Source organism: Anoplolepis gracilipes, chromosome 1 (assembly GCF_047496725.1).
Source record: "Anoplolepis gracilipes chromosome 1, ASM4749672v1, whole genome shotgun sequence".
Taxonomy (NCBI): domain Eukaryota; kingdom Metazoa; phylum Arthropoda; class Insecta; order Hymenoptera; family Formicidae; genus Anoplolepis; species Anoplolepis gracilipes.
In genome coordinates this window covers 4,201,998-4,215,165 of record NC_132970.1, presented here as the reverse complement: position 1 = coordinate 4,215,165, position 13,168 = coordinate 4,201,998, and positions in this window count along the sequence as shown.

The following is a 13,168-nucleotide window of genomic DNA, read 5'->3' as shown; positions in this document are numbered from 1 at the left end:
ATGTTTAATATTTAATATATTAATATATGAAAATATATTTGTGTTTTTGTAAATTTTTTTTCTAACGAAGCTCTGCTAGATTATGTATAAAAATATAAATTTAGTGAAAATATATTATAACTTTACTGCAAAGAATTGTATTTCTCGAAATACTTATAGCTAGCAGAACCTATCGAGAACTTTCAATCGTGTCGTACAACTTTGAGACGTCTTCTATATCTATCATTGAGTTTATATCTCAAGTACGTACGATACCATATGTATGCGGAACCATACATTTCCGAGGAAATAACACCGTTTCAAATATAACGCATATACACCTGCATGTTAAACAGTACACGGAAACTAGCTACACGTGTTACTAGTAGAAACCATACATATACTACGCACTCGTATGAAATAACTTAATCAAACGGATGTTACTTTGTTTTAACACTAAATTAATCCCATTATCAAATCTATTTAATCTCACTATAAATTTAAGTGTACAATTTTAGATTATATAAATTGTACATTTAATCTACATTAATACAATCTCAACGATATAGTCACTCAAAATTCTCAGATAATTACGTTATTATAATTATTTATTTTATCGAAAATGAAAATAAAATGTGACAATAATGTGTCGGATATTTCCACTTGCGTTGACAACATCGAAATCACTTCAACCGTAACGAAGATGCGAGGCATGTCAACGTCAATCTGGCAGACCTCCGCAACTCCCTACGATAGCTAAGTTAATCTGTTCGAAGCTCTCTTCGCATACTAAACAGCCTCTTAGTGCGAACAAGGTGTTTTACTGAAGTGCCTCTGCAAGCTACTTAGGTATGTAACACTGCATCCAAAGTTTGTGCACGTCTTTGACACCAAAGCAGCTGGAAAAACTTTTACAAAATCGTCTCTCCTTAAGTTTCGACATTTTCAACATTGTAACGACATAATTGTTAATAATCTATAAATTACTTACATTTTAAATTACAATTGTTTTTTATAATTATAAATAATATAATAAATAAATTATCAGAAATTTTTGTCAAAAAATGTAAAACGGTTTAAAATGTAAAGAAAGAATTTGCTTTGTGTAAGGTCAACAATTAAAATGGTGTTATTTGAATACTCCATCATCAATACGGGTACTCGCAGAAGAGCGAATGTGCAAAACCGCATATATTTACATGTAGAGAATAAGAAAGAAGCAATATATACGGGAGAAATGCAAATATTCACTTGCTATTACACGCTTCGCAAGAAGCTCTTACAGTTGTTTAACCAAGAATGTTCTCTCTATATCATTTTTTGCTTGTTTTATTTATATATCGTAATTTTTAAAAATTTTCTTACGGATTACATTATCAAACGGATATATATGTCGCGTCACGTGTGTCTGTCGAATTAGTAGATGTACCTGTCAAGTTAGAGATGAAGCGATAAAAGAACAAAAGAAGCAGAAATAAAATGGCCTCCGCTTAACGAAGGCAGGATGTGGCGTGATTGATTCACCCTGTGATTGATAGAGAAATCTGGAAGCTCTGGGACAAGAGCGTCCATGTCCCATGGTTATACTACTATACACTATAACGTATGGTAAACTGATAGTGATGGATCATAGTGGCACAAGTTCTTGTTAAAGTGACTGATTATTCAATCAAGTAATAGATGCTATGCAATACGACGTACGTACTAGAACAGTACAAAATTAATTTAGCTATTTCTTTCTTTCTTTTCTTTCTCCTTTTTTACTCTGTTCCTCTTTTTCTCTTTTTTCCCACATACACATATATATACAACAATTATCAATTGATACTTTTGGAATAGACCTATCAATTAATGATATATTTAAGGTTATCCATGTTATTTATTTATTTATAGTTTTGCAAACAAGAAACTTTGTTAAAAAAGAAATTTTATTCTGACTATTAAATTTTGAAAAAAATATAAACACTATTATTGTATGCAAAAATTTTTCTTTTTCATTTAAAATATTTTCTTATACATGTCGACGTATTACGTAAATACAATATTTCGTTTCCATAAATTCGTCATGGCTAATGATAGCATCATGAGCGAAATGGAATGACGAAGTGGAGAAAGAGAGAGCTGCGGCAAGGATAGAGATATAACCGGTTGCTCGTAGCAAAATAAAATATTCCATCGATCAATGTCAGTCAAGTTACAGCAATCGTCGTTTATTCTAGCGAGAGTCATGCAAATGTTCGAAATTCTCTCAATAATCAATCAGGTGCAGCCCGTCGACTATTAAAAAGCCGTCATCTAGCATATCGCATGATCGTTCATTATATGAACGTCATCATGCTCGTTCCATTACAATCATTGGGCGATTGGGCTTTATCACTCTAATTTAAGCATCATTGCGCAATTACTTGTTTCGCCTGATTATGCTCAATTTGAAATTTTTTACAAAAGAATGCAGTAAAAAAGTGAACTTATTAAACACATTAATTTTATTTTATTTTCTAATTTTTGCCTCATGTCGGATTCTGTCTCATTCTGTCTCGTAATAATAACAAGAATTGAAAAAATACACACAAAAGCATGAAAAAACAAAATTTTCAATTTTCCTTGAAATAATAGTAAAAATAATAAGCTTAATATTTAATTTGAAAAATATTATTTTTTGTCATTATTATTAGTAAACATGTCTATTTGAAAGGGTTGAAAAGAAAATTTCGATAAATCTAATAGGAACGCAATCAACTGTCAGCTCTGAATAATGTTTACGTCGATCTAGATTCTTGGACAATGCGAAATAGGCTTCCGAGAATTGTGTATACGATTGTAGTGAAACGTTGACTATCTGATTAATCCGTTGGTGGCTCGCAATGGCACGATTTGCTATAAATCGCTTCCGAGAAAACTGCATGCAAAAAATGACGTACGATCTGTAAAGAGTTAGATTCATTTAGATGCAAATCAAGAATATCTGGCTGAAATAAATGTATGCGATATGTGCACATTGTCAATTGTAATCAGGTTCATTTATCTTATGCAAAAATAGTACACGAAGGATAATTTGACAATTGCATATTCTAATACTAAAAAAATTAGTAACATTTTTTAATTTGAGAATGAAAAATTACTAATATTTAAAAGATACTAATATTTTTCTTATAAAATATATTAATATTTGTCATTTTAATTTTAAAATTTTGATTATTTAATAAAGTGATAAATCATGTTTGCGTTGCATGTTTCCAACTGTCCCTTTTTGTAATGAGTTATTTATATAATGTCAATATAAGATGGTGAGGATTATATTGACAAATATATATTGCATTCAAAGGATTAAGACTTTACAACTGCAACAGACAATACTGAACAATTAATTCAAGATATGATTTAAACTAGTAAAATTTTTTAATTTTAATTTTATAAATCTACATGTTTCAACTGAGGAGAAGTGACTGAAAAAAAGATATAAAGATCTGAAAAGTAGGTATACATGTAATACCTTTTTATCAAACTTATCAAATTTATCAGATAAATAAAATGATTTTTACACAATTAGTAATCTTGTGATTTTAAAAAGAATTTATTGAAATAACGATTCATTACGCTATTGACTATTGATTAACTCGTTCAAAAATACTCATTGCATTGACATTTCTGGGACCTTCTCCTATTTCGTCTTTGTTAAAATGATAGGAGAGGTTGTAAGCTCCCTCAAGATAGACCGACCAAGACTGTGAGAGATGAGAGGTATTATGTCTCAAGCCTATCGGATAAATGGGGATTCACGCGTTGTTAATACCATGCCGCCGCTCTCGAATCTATATAGGGGAGCAGATGGCATCGATTAATCGACTAATTACTCAATTCTAAATTGACAAGATTTAGTGAAATGAAGACTATTACTTGGATAGCTTCTTTTTTGTTTAATTTTTCTCGTCCCAGTTATTTTGAAATACTGCCAGCTTACAGTTGATAATCTTACGTAAAATAATTCATGTATTATCATTTATATTATTTATATATTCGTATATAGCATTAATGAAAAAACAATAAGCGAACTGATAACTTTTAAAACTAATATGTAATTAAATGTACATTCTGTTTTAATTATTTATTAAACAGTTTTTTTTAGAATAAAGTGTTTCCAATATTCATCGTATTAATTCTATATACAATATTCGTTATACATTTAATTGATATGCTTTATATTCAATGTACATCTGAAAATTAAATAAAACAGGTGAAGATTATGTGAAATAATTCAATATAAAGTCACACGTAATATGCTCGAAACGTTTTAATGCAAATATTTTTTTATATGGAATATTCGTACACCATGAGCTTACATATTTAAAAATATTAAATAACGTAGTCTCATTTACGGAATTTATCGACGATCAGAAAATATGATATCAATTATATCCGTTTAGATTAATATTAACAATGTTATATAAAATGTTCGAAAAAATCTCTCTCTTGACTATTGTAATTTAATACATATATTATTCGCAATGCAATTATATTATCAAATTTACCCATCCGTTTCTCCTCACCGTTAAAGGTATTTGATAAGTAATATAAAATGTTTTAATCATTAACGCCTGGTAGTAACATACCGTAAGGTATCTACCTGCGAAACGTTAGATAAATTAGAATAAAATAATTATATGAACTTTGACAGAATTTTAAAAAATATTTGTTTTTTATTATTCTATGAAACAATAAGAGTATGATAAATAATCAAAATAACTATATAATAATAGACTTTACGTTATGCTTTATTTACACAAAGTTCAATGAACTTTTAGACGCATACATACATATATATATATATATATATATATATATATATATATATATATATATATATATATACAGCCAAAACTTCTTATTCATACTTTCACTATTTGTTCTCTCTGTATTCACAATATTTTCAGTAGTTGCGAAGTAACCATTCTTTTTTATTTGCAACCAGAAAATTCTGTATTCGAGGTCAAAATTTCAATTCTATTCTATTATCTTTGTGAATTCATGAAAAACCTCAATGGAGAGAAGCCTGATTTTTACAAAAAATTCCATATTCGCGGAACCTATTCCCCCGCGAATAAAAAACTTTGTCTATACATGAGTTACTAACTTACATAATCAATAACACTTAACATCGGAAAAAAGCAAATGAAAAAAAATTTAAAAATAAGTAGGCTATAGAGAGAGAGAGAGAGAGAGAAAGTAGTTAGTAAATAACGGTTACAAAACGAATTCAATATTATATTAGTATAAAAGAACGGATATATTACAATATAAGGTATTTATTCTAAAATAAATACAAATAAATAAAAGCGAATGTTTCGGATCCGTTTTTGGGCCTTCTTCAGTGCAAGAAAGTAATATCGTGAACGTTGAGATAAATAATTGTACAATATTGAATAATAATACAAAAATAACTGTTAAATCGAATAAAAGAAGATATAAAATGCAAATAATTGCAAATTTAATGTGAGATAATGGAAAGTATTTTTCAGACATTAAAAAGTGATGTGACAAAATCGGGATTGCTGCAAATGTGGAGCAACAAGATTACTTTATTCATTGAGATAGATAGATGAATTTGCAGCTTTGGTGTTGTGTTAACGTGGGATAACTGGGAGATTAAGAGTGGAGCTACAAAATCGGAATTATTACAAATGATAATTTACATTTTCGAAAATGTTTTGCGCGAATTCCGACGCGCGATTTGCGTGGTCAAATTAGCAAACAAACAAAAGAGAAGCGTAGATATAATCGGCGCGTCAGAAACGCGCGGATTACTCGTTGTTAATTTTAATAGAATTCCCGCGCAATCATAACGAGCTTGTCTATGGCTGACATAAATCGTGCCTGCACATTTCCGACCCACGGTTATATTATCATCGCTATCGTGTCGCTCCACGGGGCCCGTTTATGATGATAAGCGTGTCACGCACTGTTCCGTTGTGCAAACCGTGGCAACGCCGATTCGATTAGCCGGCACGATAGCCCATCTTTTCGATAATTTATAAGGCCGCACGCGAACATCACCTGAGTGGAACTGTGGCACCGTCGCTCTCCCTCTATCACGGGTGATCCATCAAATTTGCAAGACCTCCGCTATATGTATGCTTGTATCTCCGCGGCAGGTGTGCTCGCGAAAAGCCTGTACGAGCTTAATCGATCGATTCTAACTGCTAACTCTGTACCCAAACGTGCACAAACGGAATATCGCATGGAATATTAAAATACATTTGGCATGAGCAAAGTCGCCCGTCGGGATTTCTAGTATTTCACACACTATATATATGTGTTTTATGTAGAGCAAACTCTTGCAAGGTCGCCGATCTTCTTAATAATTAATACAAGAAATTTATTAATTTTTTGACAGCAGAAACTTAATATTGTTATTAATATATACTAAATTTTAAAATGTGTTATGGTGAATAAAATTAAAAACATCATTTGTTATATCCAATCGTATCCAATTTAATTAAACTTAAAATTAAATTCAATTTACCTTATATACATATACATAATTAAAATTCTGCTTAAATTATAACTTAATTAAGAAAAAAAAAATAATTTTAAAATTATTAAAAACTCCGATATTAATAAAAAGAACAAACAATCAGTATCAATCTCTAGTCAAATTATCAAGAAATGTCAAATCTATGCAGCAACAAACTGTACACAAAAACTTTTCTTATAAATAAGTACATGTTTTTTGTCTATGAATAAAATAATTTATACTTTGTCTAGCATCTATGTTGCACATGATTCTTACCAAAGATTTCAAAATATTTCTAATGATATCTCACTAGAAATTGAAGTAAAAGCATGAAATGTTAGCAAAAAAAGTTCTGCTTTAGCAATTATTTAGAGATTGAATACAAACAGAAATTGTCAAATATTGATTGACTGTACCAATAGTCAACAAACACGAAGCTCTTGAACAACATGCTATAAAACAAAAAAGAGACGAAACAACAAATATTAAGAAATTAACTTTATCTTACATTTATGACTGAGATTAACGTACAACTACTTACACATCTATTGCAAGAGAATATTTTCAAAAAACCACGAATTAAAAGTTATTTAAAAAATGAAAATTATAAAATCTAATCTAAATTTTCTTTTATTATGTGACTATAATTAAAGAACTCTAAAATAAAAATATTAAATTTTACATAGGTCGAAATAAAAAGACACTTTAAAGTTGTATTAAAATACAAGCATTTCTCAACAGATAAAAATATATTAAAAGATGAGTGTACTAGTTTATTCATTTACATATACAATGCTGTAATATCTGAAACATTAAGTAAAGAAACACAAAAGATTTTTCTCAATATTTATGTACTTTACATATAATTAAAACAAGATACAAATGTTTTATATATAATATATAGTGCCGTGCTAACATGGTTTAGCATATATAATATTTATTATAGTAATTTAAATGTTGTGGGAGCTTAAAAGTGTTGCAGACTATATAAAACGTCATTGTGACATCTGTGACATCTAATGTACATAACATTAAATACTTTTATATAGATGTAAATTGAACAATATACACTAATCATCGAAGGATGGTAGCCAATATAAATAAGAATATTTAACGTTACGTGAATGTGACATTACATAATGTGCAACACGCTTTAAACAAAAAATCATATTTTTACATGACTTGCATATCAAAATATATGTGACATTTAAATGTTTTTGCATACATGTAAATGCGTAATGAACGTCTAGTATATCACTTGCGAAGGCATTTAAACGGTACATGCGAGCATGCAAACTCCACTCGATAGCAATTTACATGTCCATAAGCAAATACTCCGAATGTATTGACTGTCAAATATTATTTGCAGTTAGTGATATCTAACGCTGTGGTTCCCTATTATAGGCATATTCGCGTAAGTAACCAATTGGTATAGTCATGCAGTTAATGATTAATTACTTAACGCGTTATGACAAAAATAATGCATGCAAATGAAAGGCACCATTTAACGATAAATTTTCATAAACAAAACTACCTATCATGGATTCGTATACACTCCATATTTGCACGTTTATTGATTGCTGTTGCGTGCTTTATATATCTTCGTCTGAATAAATATAAAATATTTATTATTTCACAAGTGTATGTGTGTATGTATGTACTGTACGATATATTTTCGTGTGAATATATGATGCACTGTTAAATATTACACCGGAAATTATCAAGTACCTTGCTTTTACGCAGACATGAAAGAAATATACGTGCTGTTTTTGAGAATTATCTCTCAGGAAGGTAGATAAATTTTATTTTTCCCTCAAAAATATATCAAACATGATTGTTGACCTCATAAATGCTAAATGTCGATAAATAAATCATTCTTTAGCATTAGATATGCCGACATTAATTAATTATTCAACATATTTCAAAAAAAAACCAATCAAACAATATTATCGGAGTTTATGTCTGTTTTCATCGCCTGGATAAACACAAGCACGTGATTGCCGAATTTTATGGCACGATAGGTTCACGAACGCGAACAAACCGAGTATTACACAGCGTACTCGATTTTGCTGCGGTCGTCATTGAATTAATGCCAACGGCACAAATAGATACGAAGAACGGATGCAATCAATGTCGCGGTCGTTAATACACTGTCTAAACTAACTGCGCCTGCAAACGCCGACCACAGTAGTCGGAAGTAATTCCTTTCGAGAATTTGCGAGAGGCCTCATTCTCTCTTCGGTTGTCCGCTTAGACTTACATTAACGTGGCTTACGTGCAAAGTTAACGTTTATTGCATTCACGCGCGACGTTTACTTAGCGGTGCTTTTGTCAATTAGAAAGATACTGTACACGCGACAATAACTTATTGAGTATACATGTGTCTATTGTGTAATCAAATTTTTAAACTGAGTGCGAAATAAAAAATTTATTAAATTATCATGGTCTTTTTTATTTCGTGTATAGAGATATATCGGAAATGTCATTGCAGATTCTGCATTCTGTATTTATCGCTCGTTTGTTTCGAGTGATAAAATAAAGACATATAATCTTTGATAAAATAAAAAATAATAGAGCACTTCCTAATGCAATTTTTGCAAATTCGATTAGAATCACATATCTAATGTAATTACCAATAAAATCGAGACACACAGATCCTATCTTGGAAATAACGAGTGCGATGCAGATGTTGCCAATTTTTTTTACTTGGCTGAGCGAAGCAGAAACTTCTCGTTCGGAAACGCGCGATTTTCGTTCTGCGTTGAAGAGCATTTCAATATTACACGAATAGAGGGAAAACGTTTATATTTTATGACGTTGCCTTCAAAACTTGACCAAGCTCAAAATTGCAACCATACATCATAAAATTTTATTTGCATCAATACAATATTAAATAAACATCCGTCATAGTCTATTCTCTTTTTTAGTAGAAATCGAGAAGGGATTTTTTTAATACCTAAACATCTTACCATATAGACAATGTAATAAAAAAATAATTTAAACATTTTCTAATTAGCCGAAATATTTTTAATATATTTAATTTAGGCGCTAAAAATATTATTTAATCAGATAGAATATAATATATATATTATATAAGATAGAGACAATATATGTTTATATATTGCTATGTTTTAGTATACAGTGATTTAATTTTATGGGTTTTTATTATAATTTGTTTTATACTTCACTTTTCCGCAATTGTCATTAGCGGTAATCATACCAGTTTAAAAAATGAATAAAGTCATTACATATGAATATATGACGTCACCATTAAAATACTTTAAAATAATATAACAAATTGAATATATTGTGTGCATAGTTAAGATAATTAACTTTGTAATTTTTAACAAGTTTGTAAATCTGTGAATTAAGCAATACTTTTTAGAAATTATATTTATAAAGTCAACAAATATATAAAAATTACAGATTTACGGAATCTTTACTCATTATTTTCAAATAAAAACTAGACTAATAAAATAGTGTTTTGTTTAAAAAGAATATTTCGTAATGTCCGCTAAATTTATAATAACACTTGTATGTATAACTAAAATTTTTCAGCATTCCTCAAATATATATATTGCAGCAAATAAACTCGCTTTAATTCTTAGGTATTGAGATTTTTAAATATCGATTAAATTAACCGATTGCACCTGTAAAAATTGATTGCTATTCTTGTTTAAATATTTATTCCGCGGAAAATCGAATTCTACCAATCTTCTAACTAGCTTCTGATCTTGAGTATATTCTCCGACAGCAGTGAGTCTCGAGAGGAAATCTGTCGTGCGAATTTCACGCTTCCTGCTTGGGTCGTTTCGACGTTCCCACGGCGATTTCACGTTGCGAAACTTTGATGGCTGCCATGCCTACACCCGGACACGATAACTTGTCCAAGATCCATCCTTCAGTACCGAAGAGTTGTATAGCGAGTTTGTTCTATCGAATTTTCAGCTGCTTCGTACACTGCATGTCTGAGGTAAAGGGCTTATCGAAACCAGATTACATTCTTTCCGGTGCCGGTAGAAGAACAAAAAGAAAATAAAAAATGAAGTTATAAAGTCTAAAGTGTTAGATAAATGTGCTAACAACAGTTTGATTTGATATGTAGGGGAATTAAAATATGAAACTTTTTTATCATTTATTTTATTAAAGTAAGATATAATTAAATTTATGTAGAATAAAATTATAAATTTATAACACAATAAATATAAAAAAAAGAAGAAAAGCTAAAAATTAACACGGATAATATAATGAATGACAGTGTAATGAAGAAATTGGAATAAAAATAATTAATTCAAATGCAAAAAAAATCAATTATTTTTGGAAGAAGTTTAGAAAATTGTAAAAAAAAGAAATATGTCACGTATATAATAGAGACAAACTCATAATTGCATATAAATTATGAGAAAAAACTAATAATAGACATCTGTGAAAAATTGACTTCATTAACGATAAAGAAAGTTAACCGAAAATGATATAAATAATATCGTGAAATATAATGAAATGGTATATGAAGAGAGAAATTATACGTAGAGGGTGAATATGTCACTGTCATAGTGAGACAGTACCACGGAATTCTAATGTATAGAAATTACTCCGACGAAGTACAATATGTTAATTTTGCGGAAACCTGTCTAGTTGTGTTATTCATCATTAGTGCGTATATATTGTAGAAGCAATAAGTTTGCATTTTTATAAAAAAGGGAAAACATTAGTTTTGCCATTTTGCAGCTCTATTTAATTCAATCATAATTTCAAAATTACTTTACCCCCGTAATAACATTTTTTACCTACGTTATCTATATCGTCCGGAATCGATACCTCCAAGAATATTATTCTCGTGGAATCAGAACGAACCGACTGGAACTTATATCGATCGATTTACACCCCGATGAAACGCTTTTGCAATCTCATCCGCTGCCATGGCTACCTAACGCAGTAACTTTCCTCTTCCTTTCTCGTTTCTCGCTCTTTTCGCCATTCTTAACCGCAAACAGCGTCGCTCTGCACGTACACTCACAAAGACTCATTTTTCTCGATCCAACCGCGACTTGTACGAAAGTCTAAGATCGATGGGTGAATATACTTCGCTTTAGCGTGTCCACGACTTTCGCGTGAAACTTTTACCTGCTAACCCAGTGATCGAGCTTTTAAGAGCTCTCACGTAGCAATAAACTATTCTGTCAAATTTTTAAACGGGTCAACAAATTACAGATGGACGTAAATATTACTTGTAACACGTTACAAACAACAATTTATTGTAGTTCAAAAGTTATAGAAATCAAGTGAATTAAAAAGAATATTTTTCAACATCGTATAAAACTTACATTTATATAAATAAATAAGTTTTATTATTAAAAACATATATTTTTAATAATAGGATCAAGATAAATATTGCAATAATCCGTTAACTGTATATTTAAATATAATTATATAATATTATAATCTTTTGTTAAGCTGATTTATTTTGTGCATGAATTTACGAGCAAATTGCGTATAAAATGTCTCTTGCTTTTTTTTTAAACGAATTATATTTCTCTTTGTAAACGCTCGTTTTATGCACGTTTCTGTCATACCAAAAAAAAATTAGATCAAAAGGCGCAGCTTCCAGTCGTGAATTCATAGAAAGGATAAGCCCGGGGATGGGTTGGATGTAATTGACCTCGGCAGGAACAAAGCTCGCTCATTAATCAACGGTGACGTAGAGCTGACGTCACATCCCACGGGCTAGTGCAATGTAGGCGAGCTTGCTGGTCCATTTATTTACCATTAACGGCTCATTAGCGTACTGGTATTTTCCTCTCCGAATCCTCTGCAATTGCAGCGATTCTTTTCTCGTATTTCCATCAATCTGTATAATATATGCATGATATTTTACATTCTCAATAATTTTTTGTCGGTTTTCCCGAATTTTGAATCTCTATTATCTGTAAAAACCAATACTTTCACGTGAGATATATTCAGAGAGAGAAATGTAAGAAATTTAAATTATTAAAAAATTAAATTCAATATATATTTGGTATTTTTTGTAATTAAATAACTCTTTGTTTTGAATTTTTTAGTGTCCTGCAAAGTAGCGAGAAAATAATAACTATTAAGTTATCTGTTTTATTAATTTATTTCGTTGATAAAGTAATATTCGATTAATCTAACTATGCAAAGCCTCTGTGTGCCAAGATAACAAAAACCTTCTGAATTATAATGCTGGTGCTTGGAGCGCATGATAAAATTTGATTAAAGAACTTTGTAATATTTCGTGCTGAAATTATTCAGCTCATTTAGTAATTAACGCGGAACAAAGGAAAATCGGGTTACTTTCGTAACATGAACGAGTGCTAAGATGGTCGACGACAGTAAAACTCATGAGACGGCAAAATTAAAAGCTGCCTTGCAACTAGTATATATCTGTTCCTCCTCTCTTGCTGTGACATGCGCTTTGAATCTGGAGTGTAAAGGCATTTGCTGCAGGCTCCTAGACAGTGTTTGGATGGGTCTCAGGTAGCTCTGACGGGCCAGGAAGTTTAATTACGCGAAGACGTGACAGCCTTCTGGCGAGAAACTTGGGAGATACATCCACGTCTAACGTGCTTCGGTTTATCCTTGACCATTTCGTTCTGTATATACGTTTGACTTTACGTACCGCGCAATAAGCGTCGCTAGAGAGAAGGAGAATCTTCGACT